General features: G+C 34.0%; 1 long non-coding RNA gene across 1 annotated transcript in view; it reads right to left on the bottom strand.

Annotated features, from left to right (window-relative positions):
- Nucleotides 1-5025: 5025 nt before the first annotated feature.
- The window catches only part of LOC127551339 (uncharacterized), a 33313-nt gene continuing 15236 nt past the window's right edge, over nt 5026-23102 (bottom strand). The window contains exons 2-3 of the long non-coding RNA XR_007951059.1: nt 10531-10683; nt 5026-5284 (exon numbers count right to left, since the gene is read on the bottom strand). This is a non-coding gene — a long non-coding RNA (uncharacterized LOC127551339). The remainder of the gene's footprint in view (nt 5285-10530; nt 10684-23102) is intronic.

A 23102-nucleotide genomic window follows, 5' to 3' on the forward strand; every position in this document is an offset into this window, starting at 1 on the left:
CTTGATATCCTGATAGAGAATAAGCCCCAAATATGGTAGTTCCTATGCTTGCTGCCCGTAAGAATAGATCACTATTTTTTAAAAAATGTTATGTTTCATTTCATATTTGTTTGTAATCCTGCCCCTAATTTTGTCTATAGGCACTCCCCAAATGACTTTAGTTAACTGTATAATTTAAGACCAACTCTCCATAAGCTCATTTTCTCCTCAGATATTTTTTGCTGGTTTATGTGATCTTGGTTGTTTTTTCATCTATTATTAGGTTTTGTTGAGACAGATTGCAAAGTGGATAAATGTGCTGGAATAAGGAGAACCTGAGTTCAAATTCGATCTCAGACACTCATTGCCGTGTGACCCTAAGCAAATAATTTAACCCCATTTGCCTCATTACTCATTTGTAAAATGAGCTGGAAGAAATAGCAAATCACTCTAGTATCTTTGTGAACACACACACACACACACACACACACACACACACACACACACACATACATACACCAAAAAACCCAAATGGGTCACAGAGTTGAAAATAATTTAAAAAATGTTTTGTAAATGAGCTTTTACTCTAAATTTGTCATTCTTAGCTACTATATGACTACTAATCAAAAAGATTAAGTATTGTTGATGGTCTTTTTCAGTTCCTTTATAATGACCCTCTTACTTAGGTTAAACCTTTAATTGAAATGATTGATTTTTTTTTTAACTTATGTGTTAGTGTGTTAATTGTCAGATATCTTTCATACATTTAGAATACAAATAATTCAATATTAGTAGACAGTCTTAAAACTTTGATTCTTAAACACCTGCACCAATATGAGGAAATGAAAGAGGGCCAGACAAGACTCAGGAGTACATTTTTAATACAAAAGAAAAAAATCACCCAGAAAAGAAATTATAACCTTAATCTACTTTTTCAGAAGAAAACACATATTTATTACTAGGTCCCTACTTAAAGCCTTCCCAGTTTCACAGAAATTTACAGAGCTTTTGTTTCACTGGCATAGTCACCTTAATAGAACAGAAAAAGAAGTGCCTATCATGTGCTTGGCACTGTACTAAACTCTTTTACAAATATTATTTCATTTGATCAATAGTATCATTGGAAAATGATTTTAGTGAAAGTGTTAGGGGGTAACTTCATAGGTTATTTATAAATCACCAACCACTATAATGTATCAACTATAAAATAAATATAAAACATGGCCTGCCCATCAAAATCAATAATCTAAGAAGGGAGACCCAAGATGGCAAAATTGCAGTAAGAAGTATAGTGAGCCCCTCCCCTGTTTACCACCACCAAAAAGTTCTACAAATATGTATAGGTCCTGATTAGGAAATCCAAGAAAAGTATCACAGTGAGTCATTTTTTTCTAGTGCAGGCTGTCAGAGGGAAACAGAAGTATATGGATCATGGGGTTCGGATCTGGCCAGGAATGCACTACACAAAATAATTCAGCATAGGAAGAGGCTATGTATCAGGGCAAAAAAGAGATCCCAGCTATATACAGAGGGAACTAAATTTGGAGAGGATAGAAAGACAGAGGCCAATTGGCATGTCTATCACTCTCTCTTCAGTAATTCAGAGCAGAATGAGGAAGAGTAGCATTCCAGGGTAAGGAGCAGGCAGAAGCCCTAGGCTATGTATTGATTGAGAAAAAATTTCAAGCACAAGCAGTAGTTGTGTGACTCAGAGCCTCAATCTAGTCCAATCTAGAAGGACAAAGGCAAGAATCCCAAACCAGAGGAAACCATACAGCTCTATTGTTCTTGTTCACCAGAAATTTATAGCTAACTGACAATGGATGAGTCCAGTAGCATCTACAGAAACTTCAAAAGGAGCAAGCCTACAGACTATTGCTCAGAATCAAACACAGCTGAGAAGTTTGAAGTGCTCAGACCATCAGACTTTGCCCTGGCTTGGATCACTTTGGGAGCATTGAAATCTTTCAGGTCCCAAGCCTAAGCTATCCCAGAGATTTTGGAATAATGTTGACAATATTCAATTCAATTCACAATATTCAATACCCAAAGCAATAGCAAGATCAACTAAGACACGCAAATTGTCTTGAGGAAGGAAGAAGGAAGAGAGAGAAGAAGGGAGGGAGGGAAAGAAGGAAAGAAGAGAGAAAGGGAGGGAGAGAGGGAGAGAGGAAGGGAGGAAAGAAAGGGAGGGAGGGAGGAAGGAAGGGAGAGAGAGAGGGAGATCTGGAAAACAGATCTTGGAGAAAAAGCTTAAGAATCATTAAATTACCTGAATGTCAAAACCAAAAAAAAAAGGAAAAAAAAGAAAAAGAAAAAAGAAACCCCCCCCAAAAAAAGTATAGTCATACTATTTCAAGAAATCTTAAAAAAAATAAAAATAAAAAAAAAAAAAAAACAACTATCCAGATCTCTGAGAACCAGCAGGCAAAGTGGAAATAGCAGGAATTCACTGGACACTTCCTGAAAGAAATTCCAAAACAAACACTCCCAGAACAGACAAAATCCAGAGCTTCCAAGATCTAAGAAAAAAAAGAGTCACAAGTTAGAATCACCCATGATTTAACAGCCAAGACCAAAGAGTAGAGAAGTCAAAGGATACAGACTTAGAAGCAAAAATAAACTTCTTCAGCAAAACTGATGATAATGCTACAGAAAAAAAAAATGCATCTTAAGTGAAACATAGAACTTTCCAACATTCCTAATGAAAATATCAGAGCTGAACAGAAATTTTGAAGTCCAAACATATTAGTCGAGAGAAAAATAAAAGGGCAAACATGCTCATAACAGACTAAATAATGATAACTTATATTTTAACACGGAGAGACGATGCATTTTCCCCCTCTCAATCCTCTTATCATCACAGATGACAAAGGGAGAATAATCAGACAGGACTGGAAGTGGTTCTTTTATGTCTTTAAAAGAAGAACAGAAAAAGGAGAGGGAGTAAGGAAAGATAAGGAGGGTTAGGAAAAATTATAAATCACAAACCTATACAAAACAAGAATGAAGGTATAGAGAAAATAGCTGATACTCCCACTTGAAATCATTAAAAGAGGTAATATAGACACACATTTGGTATAGAAATACATTTCTCTAAACAGGGAAACAAGAGAGGAAAGGGAAGGAGGAGAAGAGGATATTAGAAAAAGGACAGATTAAGGTTGTCCAAAAATATTTATAATTCTTTTTGAAGTAGCAGAAAACTGGAAACTGGGAAAAGGGAAAGGCAGAAGTATAGTAAACAAGTGAGACTATGTAAATGGAAAGGAAACTATGGAAACCTATTGTTCAGTAAGAAGTGATAAAGATGATAAAGGGAATAGTTAAAGGGAACAAGGAGAATATGTATACCAACAACAGTGTGAAGACAAAGCAAAGATAAAGCTTTTAAGGACCTCCAAGGTTGAGCCAAAATGGCAGAGTTGAGGAAGCATGTACTGGAGCGCTCCCAAAATTCTCCTCCAAACAACTTTAAAAGAATGCCTCAAGTTGAATTCTGGAGTATTGTAGAAGAAAGAAGGTTGAGGAAAGACAGTCATCCAGCCCAAGACAACTAAGGAGATCAGAAAGAGAGATTTGTGTATCAGGGGTGAATGCTAGAATACAATATCAGTGGTGAGATAAGGTGGTGGCAACAGAAGCAGTACCTTAAGGACCTCTCAAGCCAGAGACAGTAAGTGGACTATACAATTATTAGAAAGAGATTACAAGGGGTCTGAGTGCTAGCACTGGACACAGGACTGGATCTTGTTTGGCAACTTCATCTCTAATACATCAGGGTCATCAACAGGATGATTTCAGAGAGGCCTGGAGAGATTTGCATGAACTGATGCTGAGTGAAATGAGCAAGATCAGGAGATTATTATATACTTCAACAACAATACTATATGATGATCAATTCTGATGGACCTGGCCATCCTCAGCAATGAGATGAACCAAATCAGTTCCAATGGAGCAGTAATGAACTGAACCAGCTACAGCCAGTAAAAGACCTCTGGGAGATGACTATGAACCATTACATTAATTCCTATCCCTATATTTTTGCCTGCCTGCATTTTTGATTTCCTTCACAGGCTAATTGTGCAATATTTCAGAGTCCGATTCTTTTTGTACAGCAAAATAACGGTTTGGACATATATACTTATTTTGTATTTAATTTTTACTTTAACATATTTAACAAGTATTGGTCATCCTACTATATAGGGGAGAGGGTGGGAGGAATGAGGGGAAAAATTTGAACAAAAGGTTTGGCAATTGTCAATGCTGTAAAATTACTCATGCATATAACTTGTAAATAAAAAGTTATTTAAAATTTTTTAAAAATACATCAGGGTCACTATTCAAAGGCAGAAAGCAGTAATTTCAGTCACAGGGCATCATTGGCCTTGAAGACAATATCCCTTCCTGTTCCAAGACAGCAGGGATCCTAGCAAACAATACTAATTTCACTCCCAAGTGATCAGTGGCTTTTACTGGGCAGAAACCAGAGTACAGATCAGGAGAGCACTCACAGACCAGAGCATAGAGCAGGAGATAGTAAACACACTTCTCCCCAGATCACACCACTTTGGAAACACTGAAAACTTCCAAAATCCCAGATTAGCTCTGGATCAGCAGTGCAGAAAAAAGTCAGAAGCTTAGAACAGTGTCCTTCCTTCCAACCAAGTGACAGAAACAGAGCCCAACTTTAACATAAAGTTCAAAGTCAAGAAATAAGCTAGGAAAATGAGCAAACAACAAAAAGAACCTGACCATAAAAAAAAAAAAAAAAAAAAAAAAACTACTGTGATGGAATGGAATGTTATTGTTCATCCTTTCTTTTCAAAAAGGACTAGTAACATGACAGGGTTATTATGGCCAGATTTACTCATGAATTGGATTTAAGTGAAGTAGACTTGTGAAAAATTGTCAGCTTCATTCTCTCTTCCTGAGTCAGTGGAGTCCAGTAGCAGGACAAAAGTGCAATGACCCAGCATGCAATGAATGGCCTTGGCATCTTAAATGCCAGACCAAGCTCCAAGTACTCCAAAGCACCTGATTCAGTTACCTTCATGGCTGTTGGAAGAAATTGTTCTCTCTGCTATCCATCTCCAGAAAGAGACTGATGAATTCTGAATGCAAATTAAAGCATACATTTTTTTCACTTTCTTTTTCTTGGGGGTTTTGAATATGTGTATTTTCTTTGGTGGTTTCTTTTCTTCTTTTTTTTTCTTCTTTTCTTCTTTCACATGGTGACTATGGAAATGTGTTTTGCATAGCTTCATATGTATAATGAACATCATTTCATTTGCCTTCTCAAGTGCTGGAGAAGGGACAGGAGAAAGGAAGAGAATTTGGAACACATTTTTAAAAAATGAATGTTAAACATTTGTATGCAATTGGGAAAAATTTAACAAAAATAAAATTATATTTAAAAAGACAACTTAGAAAGACTTAGATTCTTTGATGAATATAATGACCAATCTCATTTCAGAAAACTATTGATGAAACATGTTACATCCTACACATCTCCTTGATTCTCATAATGAATGAGACATTGGGGGAGAGAGAGAAGGAAACAGACATAGCCAATGAGGAAATTTCTTAATTTGACTATCCAAGATTGTAACAGAATTTTCTTTTACTTCTTCAATTGATAAGGAAAGAAAGCATTTTTTTTAGTAATTTGAAAAAAAATTAACTTAAAAATATTTATAAAGATTAAGAAAATTATTAGATATGAAGCAAACAATTGTTGTTGATCTGTGTTATCTTTAAGCCAATAAAAATTCAAAGAAAATAAAAATCAGTGACTGGTTCTAATTTATTATATATGTACTGGAAGGTATTACTAGAAATAAAGTGAGTTTTCTGTATCAGATTGTTTGTTTTTAAGTATACCATTATCTTTCTGATTGATTTCAGGTTCTGACCAGAGATTCATAAAGTCATCTCTTGCTTTCAACAGTTCCTAAAAAGAAGCCTTAATTGCATGTGTTAAAAAAAAAAAAAGACATTAGAATCAATATGCACAACATCCACAATAAATTAAAACAAGACTAAAAGACATCAGAATTAAATTAAATGACTGATCTTAGTTTCAGAGGTAATGATGAAACACACTTTCCTATCTTAAGAGGGTAGCAGATTATAGAGACTTAACATTACATATATTGTCAGGAGTGGTCATCTGGAATTGTCTGTTTTGCTTAACTGTCTTTTTATTGCAAGATGGGTCAGGGAGAGGGGGATATTGGTAAATAATAATAGCATTTTTAAACTATCAATAAAACATCACTTATAGAATAACAGAAACTACAATTGCATAGAAATGACCCTATCTCAGTTTGCTTTTGATTATTATAATTTTTAGAAAATCCCTGGCATCACAAGTGAAGACATGGCATGTTATAATATCAAGATCACAGAATTTGGAATCAAAAACCTGGGACTGAGCACTAACCTTTCCACTTTCAAGTTTTGTGACTTTGAGCAAATCACTCAACTTGTTTGAAATTATTTCTTCATGTATAAAATTAATGTAATGACATTTGCAGTCCCTTTCTCATTTTGTAAAACTGTAAGGCATCAGCATCCACTGTTACCATCATAATTTTTTTCACAAATTAAATGATTCACATTAGATTCATATAATAGCAGAACTTGAAGAAAGCCTAAAGATTATCTTTAATAAAAAAAAAAAATCTTCTGTAGCAATTTACAATAACTGCTTCCACTTTGCCTATAACACACTTCTTAATCCATTGGCTTCAAATCTATCATTCAATGGAAGCACTTCTCTTTAAAGTTACTGATGATTTCTTGGTTTTCATCCTTGATTTCTTGGCCACCCTTGATATCTATATGTCTCTCCTTATTAGAACATAACCTCTTAAGGGTAAGAATTATATTGATTTTGTAATCATTTCTTCAAGATTTAGACATTTAAAAATGCTTTTCTGTTCATTCATTGATTTACCACTCCTTTCTCCTGAATATTCTTTCCTCCTTAGACTTTCATGACACTGCTCTTTCCTCATTCTTCCTCTGATTATTCCTTAATCTCCTTTAATGGATTCTCATCTATCTCCTCATTACAATGCTTGATTGTGCCCTAATATTCTAAACTGGAGCTTTACTTCTCTTGATTACCTCATCAGGTCTTTTAAGTTCAATTATCATCTCTGTGAATAACTCCCAAAACTATACAAGGTATCCCAAAAATTATATAGATAGCTTTTTCAAAGAATTTAGCCACAAAAGAGAAGAGAAACATAGGATGATTTCCAGGATAGATTAATCCAGGAAGGATTTTTTGAGAATATAGGCATATTTGTAGGAAATATGGAAGCATCCAATAGAAAGGAAGATATTGAACATAAATTATTGATTAGCGATGATAAGGACAGTAATTTGCTGGAGAAGATGGAATAAAATCAGATCATTTATGCATGTAGGATTTATCTTCACAAGAAAATAGGTCACTTCATTTTATGAGACAGGTAAAGGAGGAAATAATGTCAGAAGGATTATAGATATCATTAAATAAATTAAATTCTTGGAAAATGGTCTCATTTTTTCCTAATAATAAAGCTTTCAGATGAGGGAGTAGAAGCAAAGGAAGCCATTAGAAGTTTGAGAGTCATTGTGTTGAGTTGTATGAGTTAATTTGGCGGTGTAAAAAGATTGTCTTGTATCAGTGAAGGCCCAGTTAAAGGTATGTAACATAAAATGATTTTGGACCCCATCCAAGCAGTTGCACACCTCACCAGTTTCACCAGTAGCACCTATGTAGACACAAAGGTAGTTGATGGCCAGAGAGAAATAGTAAGAAGATAAGGGGGCAAGGGTCTCCAGAGCAGACTACAGTATAGAACTGAACCACTTTACCATGGGAATAAATATGAGGAAAGAAAGAGGTGTGATTAGTTTAGGGGTGATGGTCTGCGAAAGAACTGAGTGGTAGAGGGATTAGAAGTAATTCTTAGATGAAGAACAAGGTTGCAAAGTAGAGGGAGAAGTGAAATGACAAAAGATTGTGATTGGATAAGGGAATTTCAAAGTTCATGAACATACAGGTCATGTATTTTGGGTCATGGGAAAATTCGCAGTATGACCATCCATGTGAGTGGCTAAAGCATGATGGAGGAGTAGCTCATGGGAAATGAATCAGCTCAGGACTGTGAGGTTTTTAAGGAAGCATTAGTATTTATTGAAAACTCCTAGTATGTGAACAAGAGTTGAGGAGGGAAATCTAAGAGCTAGGCCCTGAATTCACTGAGGTAAGAAAGGGAGCCTTCTCAACATCAGTAAACAATGGCTCTAGAATGGAGAGTGAATATGGAATGAATGGACCTCAGAGGAGGAAAAATGACTAAATGATGATGGCAGAATCTGGAAGCAATAGCGCAGATCAAGGAGTATTCCAACTCTGCTAGTTGGAATCTGTGAGTCTGGGGAGAATGAGTAAAAGTATAGCCCACACTAGAATGGGAGGCACAAGAGACTGTCAATAAGAGAGGAGCCAGGTTTCAATGAGAATCAGAAAATGGAAGAACGGAAGAGAAAAGGATTTCTCTGCATCCAGAGGAAAAAAACTGAAAAATAGATTACAGAATGATTTCACATGCTTATACACCCCCCATATATGTATTACACACATATATGATAACTATGTATATGTATTATACACACATATATAAACATATATTTGAATGCATATATGTATATATGTACGTGTGTAATGGTAGCCATTTCTAGGGTAAAGGAGGGGGAAGAAACGTACAGGATAACTTTATTATATATTTAAAAGGAATATCAAGTTGTATATAACTGATTTGCAGTTTTGTGTCCAATTATCTTTTTTATTATACTATATTATGGAAATGCTTATTTTTTTCTGTAAGTTAAAAATAAATAAATTATTTTTAAAAGATTTAAGATTAAAGCAAAATTTTTTTGTCTATGAAGTAAACATTTCATAGACCATGATCAAAGGAACTGATGGCTTCAGAGTATAGGCAGAAGCAGGAGCAGAAACAGTACGGGAAGAAGTTCAGTTGAGGGGAATGAGAATGACATGGGGAGGAGGAGAGACAGGGAATGTGGCTTGAATAACAACCAGGTGTTCTAAATCACTGATATGGGAGGTATATGGGGAGTAGGGCTAGTATGTTAATCATTGTGGAATAAGTTCAGGTAGGCTTTCATTTGCCCATAAATCCAATTGGACACTTCATTGTCCATTTGGCCTATGGCCATACTTTGTCACTCATGTTTATTCACAGCCTCTAAATCATCCTTTATTTCTTCAATCTCCCATCATATTCAGTCACCTAGTCTTGTCAGTTCAGCTTCATCTTTTACAATTTCTCCCTCTCACCCCTCACAAGTACCCCAAGTTCATTAATCTCCCACCTATGTTATTATAGTAGTCTCCTAACTGGACTTTTTGCTTATAGTATCTCCTTTCTCTCATCTATCTTCCAACTGCTAAATTTATATTCCTAAAGTATAGTTCTGGTCACATTACGTCCTTCTTCAGGAACCTTCAGTTTTTCTCTGTTGCCTCTGGGATAAAATATATATTATTCCTCCATTTCATATATAAAACCCTTCACAATATGGCTCTATTCTTATCTTTTCAGATTTGTTTCACATTACTCCCCAACTACCTCTCTACATTCCAGCCATCCTTATTTATTTGCTCTTTCCCCAAATTCCTACCTTTGTACCAGCTATACTTAAATGCTTTCTCTCCTTATCTCCAACTTTTGGAATCTTTAGCTTCCTTTGGGACTCAATTCAACTCACATACCACCTCCTATGGGAAATCTTTCCTAATTTCTCAAAGTTGCAAGTGCTTTCAAACTACCCTGAAATTGTATTGTACTCAACTGTTTAAGTATCACATCCTGCAATAAAAGGTAAACCCCAGCAGGGCAGAGCTAAACAAATTTAGCTAAATTGAATCTGGTCCAAGCCCCTCAATCTGACAAATGAGAAAACTATAGAAAAGAAAAGGTTAGACCAATCCTAAGTTCACATATCAGAGCCAAGAGATGAGCCTGGGTGACCTGACTCCCAGTCTTATCTTCTATTATACTTCTAAGATCTCTCTTCTTAGTTGAGGTACAGTAGGACCTACTTTCCTTCTGTCTATATCTCCATTAAGCATTGGGGCAAGCAACAAAGTAAATGAAGCAGATGCAGTGCTATGAAAATTAACTAGAACAAAGTAAAATAAGTAAATTTGCTGATTTAAAAATTAATCTTAAAACTTTTAACTTATTTTAAAATTCTAATAAGCACATATCACCCTTTTCTTGTGTTCACTTAATTTACATGACTTGTCACTGAGTTCACAAGATTTTAGCACACTCTTTAATTCGTTACAAAAATCACACTTTTACTTCATTAGATATTTTGATAAGCAGTCATTTTTTCAAAGCTAAACTTTTATTATAATCCACAGATTTGCTTTCAAGACCTTGGTGTTTAATGGAAAACCAGGCAAATTCCCAGGTTTTGGAAGCATATCTATCACAACGTTAAGGATAAATTTCTTACCTTTCATAATGTGCTGCATGGTGTATGGGTTAGTGTGGTATTCCATTTACACTTGAAAATTCCTTTAATTCCAGGAAATTTTTGCTTCTCAAAGCATCATATTATTTGTCAGCATTCATCATTCTCTCAATAAAGTCAAGATTTCCGAGAAAACTACAAGTAAAAGATGGCTATATGTTAATAACTGGTCTCCTCTTCTCTTACTCCTAGCCCCCCTTTTTTTTCAATAGTGAGAGGAAGCTTGGAATTCAATGTCAGTGGCCCTGACAGTTTGCTTCCAGGTCAAGATCCCCAAACCTCTCAAAATTTAGGGAAAATCATCTGAGATCTGGGAAGATAATCTGCCAATAACAATCCCCACTCCATTCCAAACCTTATGGTAAAGTTCCAGGAGTGGGTTACATTAGTGAATTACAAATACAAGATTCAAAAAAATTAGTTTGCTTTAAATATATTTAAACTATGATTAGTTTGTTAGTCTAAATCTATATTATTTAAATTATTTTTCAGAGTTGTTAAAGATTCTGTTAAAATGTTTGCACTGTATATAAAAAGCATTCTTTATTCAGCAATTTTATTCACCTTTACTTGACATATTTGGTCAACTAGCTTTTGAGGCCCACTTTATTATAATGAAAAATACATCTGTTTATAGCTATCCAAACTCCTAAATAAAGTGGACCCATGCTAATAGAAACAGGTGTTTCTGGAAGAGTTACCACAAGAACTTATTGTCTGTTCACTCATCATCTGCTTTCATTTCTAATATAAGGGAATGCCTGATGTAGGAGATGGAGAAATATTTGTGGTTTAAGGAGACTCTTAAAACCTATCATGGTGCCCATGGGATTTGCTCTTAGGAATACGTTTCCAGAATAAAAATTCTATCTATAAGACACCATCCTTTCTGAAATATTTCTCTCTTAAAAAAAAAAAAAAGTAAAGATGTTAAAGCAAAAGAAAAAAAAAGATGAGAATGCATGTTCTAGCTTGGTACATCTTTTACAAATGATGCTTCATTCCTGTTTTCCAAGAAAGTGGCAATTATAGGACTTAGGTTTACCATAAATCGCTCTCAAAACACCCCCAATGAATTAAGAATTTGACAACAGCCTGAGTTTTGAAAAAAACACTTCAAAAAAAAATATCATGAGGATACCACTTAAAGTAGTCAAAAAGCAATGGAGATTCTCTTAGAAAAATGTTTGTCTAAGAAAAAAAAACTTGCTTCCATTGATAGTGTTCTGAGAGTAAAGTTAAAATGATCTAAAGGGTCAAAAAATTACTAAAATTTGTTTTTATTTTATTTATGCCAGAACTTTTAGAGAAAGGTAACTAAATTGGACCATGACCAGTCCCCCTAAGTCAAAAATCAAAAATAACCACCAGACTGCTCCCATGTTTCATGTAATTTTTTTTTATATTAGAATTATACTTTATTTCTGCTATAAATAAAGGAAATTATTGAATGGAAATAAAGGCATGGGCCCATTTTATGGCTGTATATCACACCTTTACAAAAGTGATCATAAATAAAAATCTGACAACCAAATTTAGACATAGACTATTAATCATTTTAAAGGAAATGATCATTTATTTCAAAGCTTTCTAATGTCTTTAGCAGAAATGAGTGTTATAGTTTACCAAAAACCTTTCTCTGAAACCCAGAAAGACTTACATGAGCTGATGCAAAGTGAAGTAAGCAGAACCAAGAGAACATTGTACACAGCAATATTGTACGATGATCTACTGTGAATGACTTAAGATTCCCAGCAATACAATTATCCAAAATAATTTGAAAAGGATCCATGACAAAAAATACTATCTATCCTCAGAGAAAGAATTGACAACTTCTGGACGTGAATAAAAGTACACTGTTTTTCACTTTTTCTCTTCTTTTTTTTTTTTTTTTTTTGGGGGGGGGTGTCTATGTTTTTTTCACAACATGACTATTATGGAAAGGAATTTTGTTTTGAATGATTGCATAGGTATAAACTATGTCTAATTGTTTACCATTATAGGGAAGGGCAGGGGGAACTAAAAAGGGAATTTAGAACTCAAAATTTCTAAAAAGAATGCTAAAAAAAAATTGTTTTCATATGTAATTGGGGAAAATATTAATTTTTATTTTTTTTTAATTTTTTATTTAATAATTACTTTATATTGACACTCGTTTCTGTTCCGATTTTTTTTCCCCCTCCCTCCTTCCACCCCTTCCCCTAGATGGCAAGCAGTCCTTTATATGTTGGATATGTTGCAGTATATCCTAGATACAATATATGTTTGCAGAACCGAACAGTTCTCTTGTTGCATAGGGAGAATTGGATTCAGAAGGTATAAATAACCCGGGAAGAAAAACAAAAATGCAGAGAGTTCACATTCGTTTCCCAGTGTTCTTTCTTTGGGTGTAGCTGCTTTTGTCCGTCATTTATCAATTGAAACTTAGGTCTCTTTATCAAAGAAATCCACTTCCATCAAAATATGTCCTCATACAATATCGTTGTCGAAGTGTATAATGATCTCCTGGTTCTGCTCATTTCACTTAGCATCAGTTCATGTAAGTCTCGCCAGTCCTCTCTGTATTCATCCTGCTGGTTGTTTCATGTAATTTTAAAGTTACATAAAGTCCAACCTTATTTTTTTTTTTCGAAATTCTCCCTCACCTTTTCTGAAGTATCCTTTTTTTATTCATATCTTCACTTTATTTTTGGACACTTATCAAGATAAACACTTCTGTAGGTAAAGATGTAAAACAGTTTTCATTTCATTGATCCCTAGGTCTTTAGAGTATTTTTTTTTAACACCTGTATCCCATATATTTCCATTATGTGAACTTCTCTATAAGATTAGGCTTCTTCTGAGTTTACAAATCAACACACATATTTTTTTTAAAATTTTATTTTATTTAATAATAACTTTGTATTGACAGAATCCATGCCAGGGTAATTTTTTACAACATTATCCCTTGCACTCGCTTATGTTTCGTTTTTTCCCCTCCCTTCCTCCACCCCCCCCTAAGATGGCAAGCAGTCCTATATATGTTAAATATGTTGCAGTATATCCTAGATATAATACATATTTGCAGAACCAAACAGTTCTCCTGTTGCACAGGGAGAATTGGATTCAGAAGGTAAAAATAACTCAGGAAGAAAATCAAAAATGCAAATAGTTCACATTCGTTTCCCAGTGTTCCTTCTTTGGGTGTAACTGTTTCTGTCCAACATTTACCCACTGGAACTCAGTTAGGTCTCTTTGTCATAGAAATCCACTTCCATCAGAATACATCCTCATACAGTATCGTTGTTAAAGTGTATAATGATCTCCTGGTTCTGCTCATCTCACTTAGCATCAGTCCATGTAGGTCTCTCCAAGCCTCTCTGTATTCATCCCAACACACATATTTTTTAAAATCACTTTAAAACTGTTGTGCCAATATGTCTAAACTTATTTCTCATGAAAAGTTTTAAAGAGTTCTGGATACTATCCTTCTTCTTCACCATACATATGATAATTGTGTCCTTAACAATTCCTTTGTTAATACTATCTCTGAACCTTTGAGGTTAGTTTGAACATTCTAGTTGACAATTATGAAACAACACCTTTGGAAGACTTATCCAAGGGTTGCTACATAGTAACACATCATTAAAGTTGTATATTGCAAAGTCAACATATGATTATAATTGTTGACCTGTTAAATACTAAAAAGTTGTGGAAACCCAAAAGGAAGCCAAAAGACATTTTATTAAATTGGGATATAGCAAAAAGTGGGAAGTATTGCACATGTTGTAATGGTTTTGGCTTGGTGTGCTAATGGATTTTGCCAATATCCTCCACAAAAGTTTCAAATATATGTACAGGTCTATATAATATGCATATAAAATACATAAATTGATAGATGTGTGATATGAATATATATGACACTATATAGTTAAAATACATTTTTGGAATAAGTATAATCAAAATTATGCAATTAAATAAGTGTTTTATTTCAACTTAGTCACCTGAAATTTCAGCAATATTACTATAGTACAAAGTATGGAAGAAAATTATCCTCCCTATTTTTTAGTTATAATGCAGTTTATTTTTTTAAACAATAATAAAGGGCTAGATTGAGGGTATACTTAGTTAGGGGAAGATAGGGTTACACAGGATAACCCATCTTATTTAACAGACTGGAAGTCAAAGATTTTTAGCTGCTTCTAAAGGGTTGCTCTCCAAGTTCAAAGATTTTCTCTCATCAAGAAAATGCAAAAGAATTGTGCTCTAGGCTTTGAAACAGGCTTTGAACTCCACAAAGGAGTTCCATTAGTGTAATGTGCAATGACTGAATTGTCAGGCAGAAAATATATATAATATATATATATATATATATATATATATATATATATATATATATACACATATATATATGTATATGTATATATATATATATACACACACACACACACACATACATACACACACATGCACACACATGCAATTTTCTAAGCTGCATTCTCTGAACAGAAGGAAATAGGATGGATAGAAATGCACAATTAGTAATAATAAAGGTGGAACATAAATGTGATAAACTCACACATAAAATGGAAGCACACAGCAGAATGAAATAGAAACTAAAATCCAACAACATGCTGTTTACAAGAAACACGTGAAACAGAAAGACACAGTGTTAAAATAAGAAGCTGGAGCAGAATCTATTATACTGAAGCAAAAAAGCAGGGATAGTAAAATCATGAGAAAGCCAAAACAAAAACAGAATTAATTAAAAGAGATAAGCAAAAAAACTGCACCTTGCTAAAAGTCACCATAGACAATGAAGTGATATCAACACTAAACACATATATAACAAATGGCATAGTGCCAAATTCTTAAAGTTAAATGAATTACAAGAGGAAATAGACTGTAAAACCATACTACTAGAGGACTTCAATATTTTCTGGAGAACTCTCAGAGCTAAATAAATCTAACCATAATAAAAATAAGAAAGTCAGGAATGTGAATTTATTTATAGAAGGACAAAAAAAAGACTTTAAAAATGAAATTAGATATGAGGGAAAAATAAAAATTAAATTAAAATTTAAAAAAATTTAAAAAGCAAGAAAAACAAGAAGATTATAAAAAGCCAATTAGAAAAGAAGATAGAGTCTTAAAGAAAAAAATAACTCTTTGATAATTAGAATTAGGCAAGGGGAAGTCAGTGAAGCCATGAGACAAATAACAAAACAAATGATAAAGATCGAAAAAAATTGAACAGAATATGAAACATCTTCTAAGAAAAATAATACATCTGGAGAACAGATCAAAAAGAAAAACCAATAATTGAACTACCTGAAAGTTGTAACCAAAAAAATAACCTTGATACAACAATGCAAGAAATAACCTAAGAAAATTGTCCTGGATGATAGAACTAGAAGAGAAAGAAGAAAGAAAGGAAGGAAAGAAAGAAAAGGAAGGAAAGAAAGAAAAGGAAGGAAGAAAGGAAGGAAGGAAGGAAGGAAAGAAGAAGGAAGGAAGGAAGGAAGGAGTCTCAAAGAGATCCTTTGTGGGAAATACATAGGAATATTATTGCCAAGTTTCAAAAATTCCAATTAAAAGAGAAAATTTTGCAATAAACAAGGAAAAAAATTCAAATATATTAGAAGTACAATTGAACTGAGCTTATCAGCAACCACAATAAAAAAACCACAGGTCTTGGAATCATAGATATCACTAGGACTGTGACCAAAAATATTATATCCAGCAAAACTATCCATAATCATAAATTTAAAAAAAAATGACATTCCATGAACTTTCAGATTTTTCAAGACTTTTTCTCAACCAAACTCAAACTTAATGGAAAATTTAATATATAAGAAACAATATCAAAGATTAATTTCAAGAAACTTAAGGACAAACAGTTTATGTTTTTTACATGGAAATGTATGTTGTAGATTGATATCAGGAATTGGGTAGTTCAAAAGAAAGATTTGGGCAGAGCTGAGTATGATCTGACTAAAAAGCAAAATTGTCTAGGAAAAAATAAAAAATTGTAATTATGTTATACAAATGATCTTTTAAAAAATGATCTTCCACAATGCAGTTTAAAAAAAAAAAAAACAAGAATAGAATTTAAGTACTAAAAGAGCTCCAGTATTAAATAGGATATATAAAGAAATTGGGGAAATTGGGGTAGGAAATAGGATAAGGTGGGGATATTTATGGCAGTGCAACAAGGTATGTAGAATAATGAGCAAGGGACAAAGAATAGGGTGAGGTACAGAAGTGTATATAGAGTATTGGTAGTGGGTCAAAGTGTATAGATTAATGGGAAAGGGATAAAGAGGGGGAAAAGGTAGCATAAGATAAGATGGGAGTATAGAATGGTGTTTAGACTAATTGGAGTGGAATAAGGTATATAGATAGGATAGGGATGGGATAAAGAGGAAAGGAGAAGGAGGAGAAAGAAGATAAGAAAGGGATGCATTGATGGAGGGAACAAGGCAAGGCAAGGAGCAGAATTTAAAATAGAAACATTATTAGGGATAGGAAATAAGAGACATACAAAACACTACAAGGATCAGGATTAGAACTTACTAGGAAAAAATAGAGCTAGTAATCATTGATCTTAAACAAAATCAAACTGAGTATATTTGCATGTAGGCCTGTGTGTGTGTGTGTGTGTTTATAGAGATATAGATACAAATATAGATATATAGATATATAAAATGTGTGTGTTTTTGTATATATAAATATATCTGGGCTTAACTCTAGGATACTTGGGGGAAGTAGAGAGGATGGAAGGGAAAAAAGAATAAAGTAAAAAGTACTCAGCAGAGAACAAAAGAGTAAGGAAACAAAGATGGACACTCATGAATATAATTTCTTCTATTGTTATATATGTTTTCTCAAAATGGAAATATATCTCATATATTTTGAAGGAATTACAAAAAAATTAAGGGGTGAGAAAGGGGAATACACTAGGTGCAGAAAGAAAGGAGAAGTAGAAACAGATAAATTATTTCATATGAAGAGGCTTGAAAAACCTATTACACTGGAGGGAGAGATGGAAGGATGAGTGATGGACATTGCTTGAACTCATCATATCTATTTAAAAAGGGAAAAATATTGTTATGCCACAGTTCTCTTTAACTGTCCTGACTCAGTTTCCCTGTAAAAGTTTCCCTTGTCTCAGTTTCCTTAACTGTTCTGTCTCAATCTCTTATAAATTAGCAAGATAAGAGAGTAGATTCCTGAGTGTTTTGTGTTCTCAAGGATTTACAATATTCCTTTAGAATATTCCAAGATAACCCACGATATCTTTACTTCTTTGTCTCCGGATTTTTTAGGGTTTTATGGCTTCCCCTCCCTGATAAAAACTTTCCCTCCCTTTCTCTTCTTTGTCTCCAAAAAGGTATTTAAGAAGTTGGGGTTCCTCCATTCATTGCTGGAGAATGGCGTCTGGCAGCTGTATGCTGGACGCTGGATTCTTTGGGTCCTCCAGCCCTGGGACCAATATGGATTCCTTGGTCCCAGTATACTTATCTCTGTCTGACTGGATAATCTGAGACGAGAGTCCTGTCCAGTCAATCTTACTCTCCCATTAATAAAAATATTAAAACTCTCTAATCTCTCTCCTGCCTCAGTTTCTCCGGCATTACAATATATACAATCAATTGAATATAAAAATCTATCTTACCCGACAAGAAAGGAGATTAAATAAAATTGGGGGTGGAGGAACTGACAGAGAAGAGAGGGCAGACAAGGGAGGCAATAGATAGAAGCAAAACACTATTAAGGAGGGAAAAGGTGAAAGGAAAGAGAGGAAAAATAAGGAAAATACATAGTAAGTAATCATAACTATGAAAATGAATGGGATGAACTCTCCCATAAAACAGAAACATAGCAAAGAAGATAAAAAAATCAGCATCCTACAATATGCTGTTTTCAAGAGACATATTTGAAGCAGAGAGATACATAGATTAAAAGTAGGCAGCTAGAGCAAAACCTATTGTGCTTCACTGAAGTAAAAAAAAAAAAAAAAAGAAAGAAAAAGAAAAGGCAGGGATAGCAATCCTACTTTTGCTTTGTTTGAGCAAAAGCAAAAGTAGATCTTATTAAATGAGATAAAGACAGAAAATACACCTTGCTAAAAGGTACCAGAGATAACAAAATAAGTTTAGTTTCAATACTAAACTTATATGCACCAAGTGGCATAGCATCCAAATTCTTAAAGAAGTCAAGTGATTTATAAGTTCATGACCAAACAAGAAATAGAGAGCATTAAAAAATATAAAATAGATAATTTTGATTATATAAAATTAAAAAGGTTTTACATAAACAAAACCAATGCAACCAATATCAGAAGGAAAGCTGGGAAACAATCTTTACATTTGTCTTTGATAAAGGCCTTGTTTCTCAAATATGTAGAGAAATGAGCCAAATTCATAAGAATATAAGCCATTCCTCAATTGATAAATGGTCAAAGGATATGAACATGAAATTTTCAGATGAAGAAATCAAAGCTATCTATATACATATACAGAAGCATTCTAAATCAGTTTTGATTAGAGAAATGGAAATAAAACAACTCTGAGGAAACACCTCACATCTATCATATTGGCTAATATAATATGAACCAAAAAAAAAAAAAAAAGGAAAATGATATACATTGAAGAGAATATGGGAAAATTGGGAAGCTAATACACTGTTGGTGGAGTTTTGAATTGATGCAACCATTCTGGTGAGAAATTTCGAACTATGCCCAGATAACAACCAAATTGTGCATATTCTTTGATTCAATAATACCATAACTAGAAAGAGTTCATTAAAAAAGAAAAAAGGACTTACTTGTGCAAAAATATCTATAGTAACCCTTGACATGGTGGCAAATTATTGGAAATTGAGGGGATGCCCATCAATGGCTAAATAACTGCAATAAGAAATGAAAAGGCAGATTTCGGAAAAATCTGGAAAGACTCATATAAACTTGTATAAACTGATGCAAAGTGAAATGAGCAGAACCTCACCACTATATGATGATCAATTATGAATGACTCAGCTTTTCTCAGCAAAACAATAATCGAAGACAAGAACAAAGGACTTATGAAGGAAAATGTTATCCACATTCAGATACAGAACTGATGGACTCTGAATGCAAATCAAAGCATACTTTTTCATTTTATTGTTTTTCATTTTCTTTTCTTTGGATGTTTCTTCTTTCACAACTGTAATATGGAAATAGTATATGGAAATAACCTATATAAAATTGCCTACCATTTTAGGAAGATGGGAAGAGTGGGAGGGAGGAAGGAAAGAAACTTAGAACTCAAAATCTTGTAAAAATGAGTTCTAACAGGCAACACTACATATATACTATAAAGGGTATAGCACCCTCCAAAAGCTATAAGGAAATAAGGGGAAGAGATGGGTAGATGGGGAAGCAAAGGGCTGAGGGAAGAAAACAAGAGAGGGATGCTTGGGTGGAGGGAAGTTAAGTAATAATAAGACAAGGTATGGAGCAGAATTTAATTAAAGAGTAAACAAGGATAGGAAAGACGTGTATATATGTAAGGGGAGGGGTGTGTGTGAATGTGTATATGTATGGATATAGCTACATTATGTATACATATGTAGAGTTCAGTCTTGTCTTCTGTCTACAAATGCAGGAATCAGTCTTGGGCTTTCTCAAATGCCATATAGGAATACTTAATTATAGCTTGAGTGGGAGAGGGATAAAAAGAGGGAGGGGAGAATAAAATAAATAAGGTGGCAGCAGAGAACCAAAAAATAATTTACAAGAAAAAAAAATTTTAAAAACAATGGACATTCATGAATATAATTTCTTTTGTTAAAAATATATACTTTCTTGATATGGTATACATGACAATGTTCTCTGAATAACAATATGAGATGATAGAATGGGCTTTTGTTATTTGTTAAGGGTTTTCTCTGAAAGTCACAATGAGAATCAGAAAGGGCAAGAAGATTCTATCTGCAATGCTTGGAAAGAGATACATGTAGAGGAGGTGTATAGATATTTTATCTCTATTCTAGGGACAAGCCCTAGCCCCAAGCTTTGTTTATCCTCCCTTTGTGTATCTTAGGGAAATAATGAAAAGAGATGGAAGGAAAGAAACAAACAAGTATTTGTTAAATGCCTTCTATGTGCCAGACGTTGTACTTTACAAACATTGTCTCATTTGTTCCTCATACAACCTGGGAGATAGAGACTATTGTTATCATTAGTTTATAGTTTAGGAAACTAAGGCAGAAAGAAGTTAGATGAATTGCCCAAAGCCAAAGTTGATAGGTAATCAAAGCTGGATTTGAATTTCAAATTCATTGCCAGAGGGAAAAAAAAAACCATCTTTATACTGCAGGCACAGAAGGACCTTGGAAACTTTTGATTAAAGATTGAAAAGCTTTGCATGTCAGAAAGAATGATCTAATTTGTGTGCAGGACATAATAAAGGTAGAAAAAAATGGGCATTTTTCAGTAATCAAGGCAAGAAATAAAAAGGTTTAGGATCAGGTTGGTAATAAAAGTAATGGCGAGGATGAGACATTTACATTTTGAAGACAAATGATAGGTCTTGGTAAACAGAATCTCAGAGTTGGAAAACTGCTCAGAAGCTACTCAGTTCAATCTGTACATTAAACAAGAACATATTCTAACACCTGACTGGTGGCCATCCAACCTTTGTTTTAAGACCTCTGAAAAAGGAAGACTCACTAACTCCCAAGGTAACCCATTCCAATTTGGAATTTACTAATTGTAAGGAAGTTTTTCCATTTACATCAAGTCAAATTTAATATATTTAGCACTAGTTTCCAAGTTGGATCTAAAATTGGAAAGATTTAAAGTTATCCATGTTGGTAGCACCTTATATCTGAAGCAGTAAGGATGGGTCCCATGTGGAGGCTTAATTTTCTCTTTCTGCAGAGTTTGTAGTAACTTACAAGACTGGTTTGTCATATTCTGTGAGTGCCTACAGATGTGATACCAAATACTTTCTGCTTTTCCCATACATGCATACAGAGAGATGCTGAAATCTCTGTTTATCATTATTAGTTATGAGATCTAAGAGCTGAGCAATGGAAATACTCTTAATAGGACACTTGGTTAAAACATTGGATATTCTTTACCTTCCTTTTCCACGGCTCAGTGGATTCCTTTCCTTTTAGGAAGGCCTGAAATCAGTCTTGGGATTTCTCAATGCCATATAGGCACACTTTCTCTGCATGGAAGCATATATTTTAGTATCACTAATTGCTTTTCTGGCTCATCTTTTGTTCCCTCCCTCCCAGTAGCAGCTGGTGCTTGCTGACTTAAGTCCATAAATACAAAATTTAATTTAATATGAACTTAAAAGTTTTCTTATTTTATCCTACACTTACTTCTGCCACTTCCTATTTCATAGCCATGATTATCTTTCAGTGTTTGACAAAGAATACACAAGTGACTAAGTATAAAACTCTCCCATCCAATCCCCTCAAAACTAAGTTTCATATGTCATTTATTCATTCCCTCTCTCCATGAAAATCTATGAAGTCTTAAGCAAGGCTTAATGGAAGGTACAAAAATAAATTTTAAAATGCTTAATTCCCATATGATAGGAGAGATTAAAAAGAAGATTGTGAGTACAATTCCTCAAGATCAAATGTTCATGAATCCATGAAACTTCAGTATGAACAATGGCAGTGTCTAGATTTGGATCCATGAGATCTGGCCACCTTGACATGGGCAAATTCTATTCAAATAGAGATGGTTCCAGCAGGGCCATGTATTGACTTATAAAACCACAAATGGGAGAGGAGATTGAAGCCAAGTTAGTGGAATTAAGTCAGAGAATCACCTGAACTCTCTCAAATCCCTCTCAAAACAATTTAAAATAATGCCTAAAAATGAATTCTGTAGTGTCAGAACCCAAAAAAAGATAGAATGAAAGAATTTTTCCAGACCAAAACTGAGGAGGTTGGCAGGAAAAGACTGTCACACTAGCCTAAGTATGGAGTACAGTCTAGCACAGGCACATTTCTAGTTAGTCAATTCTGATTTTTAATGAGTTGTTGTCTTCAATGAATTTTTGAACATATTCTTCCATGTGGCCAATTCTCCTTTTTTAAGGAGTTTTCTTCAATGGATTTTTGTGCTTCTTTTACCATTTGGTCTATTTTGTTTTTAAATTCCTCAGCAAGCCAGCAATATTGAGCATTGATATTTAGGCTTTTGGGACAACTAAATCAGAAGTAGTGACTTCTAGAGCTCCACTCCACAGATCATAAGGTAATTAGACAATTTGTCAGAAGGAAAGTATAAGGATCCCTTTTCTGGCACTGGGTACAGGATTTTGTTGCATTGTGATGGGTATTTGTGGTTACTCACAGATCAGAGCATAAGTCAGAAGAACAGTGCCCCAACCTCTCCTTGAACCATATCATCTTAGAAGCACTGAAAACTTACAGGATGCCAGAACTAGCTTTGAACAATAGCATGAAAAACCAAAAACTTAGAACAGAGACCCCTCCACTCTAAGTGCAAAATACTACTTTAACATGAAGTTAAAAGTCAAGAAATGGGCTGGAAAAAATGA

This window comes from Antechinus flavipes, chromosome 2 (genome assembly GCF_016432865.1).
Source record: "Antechinus flavipes isolate AdamAnt ecotype Samford, QLD, Australia chromosome 2, AdamAnt_v2, whole genome shotgun sequence".
In the NCBI taxonomy this organism is placed as follows: domain Eukaryota; kingdom Metazoa; phylum Chordata; class Mammalia; order Dasyuromorphia; family Dasyuridae; genus Antechinus; species Antechinus flavipes.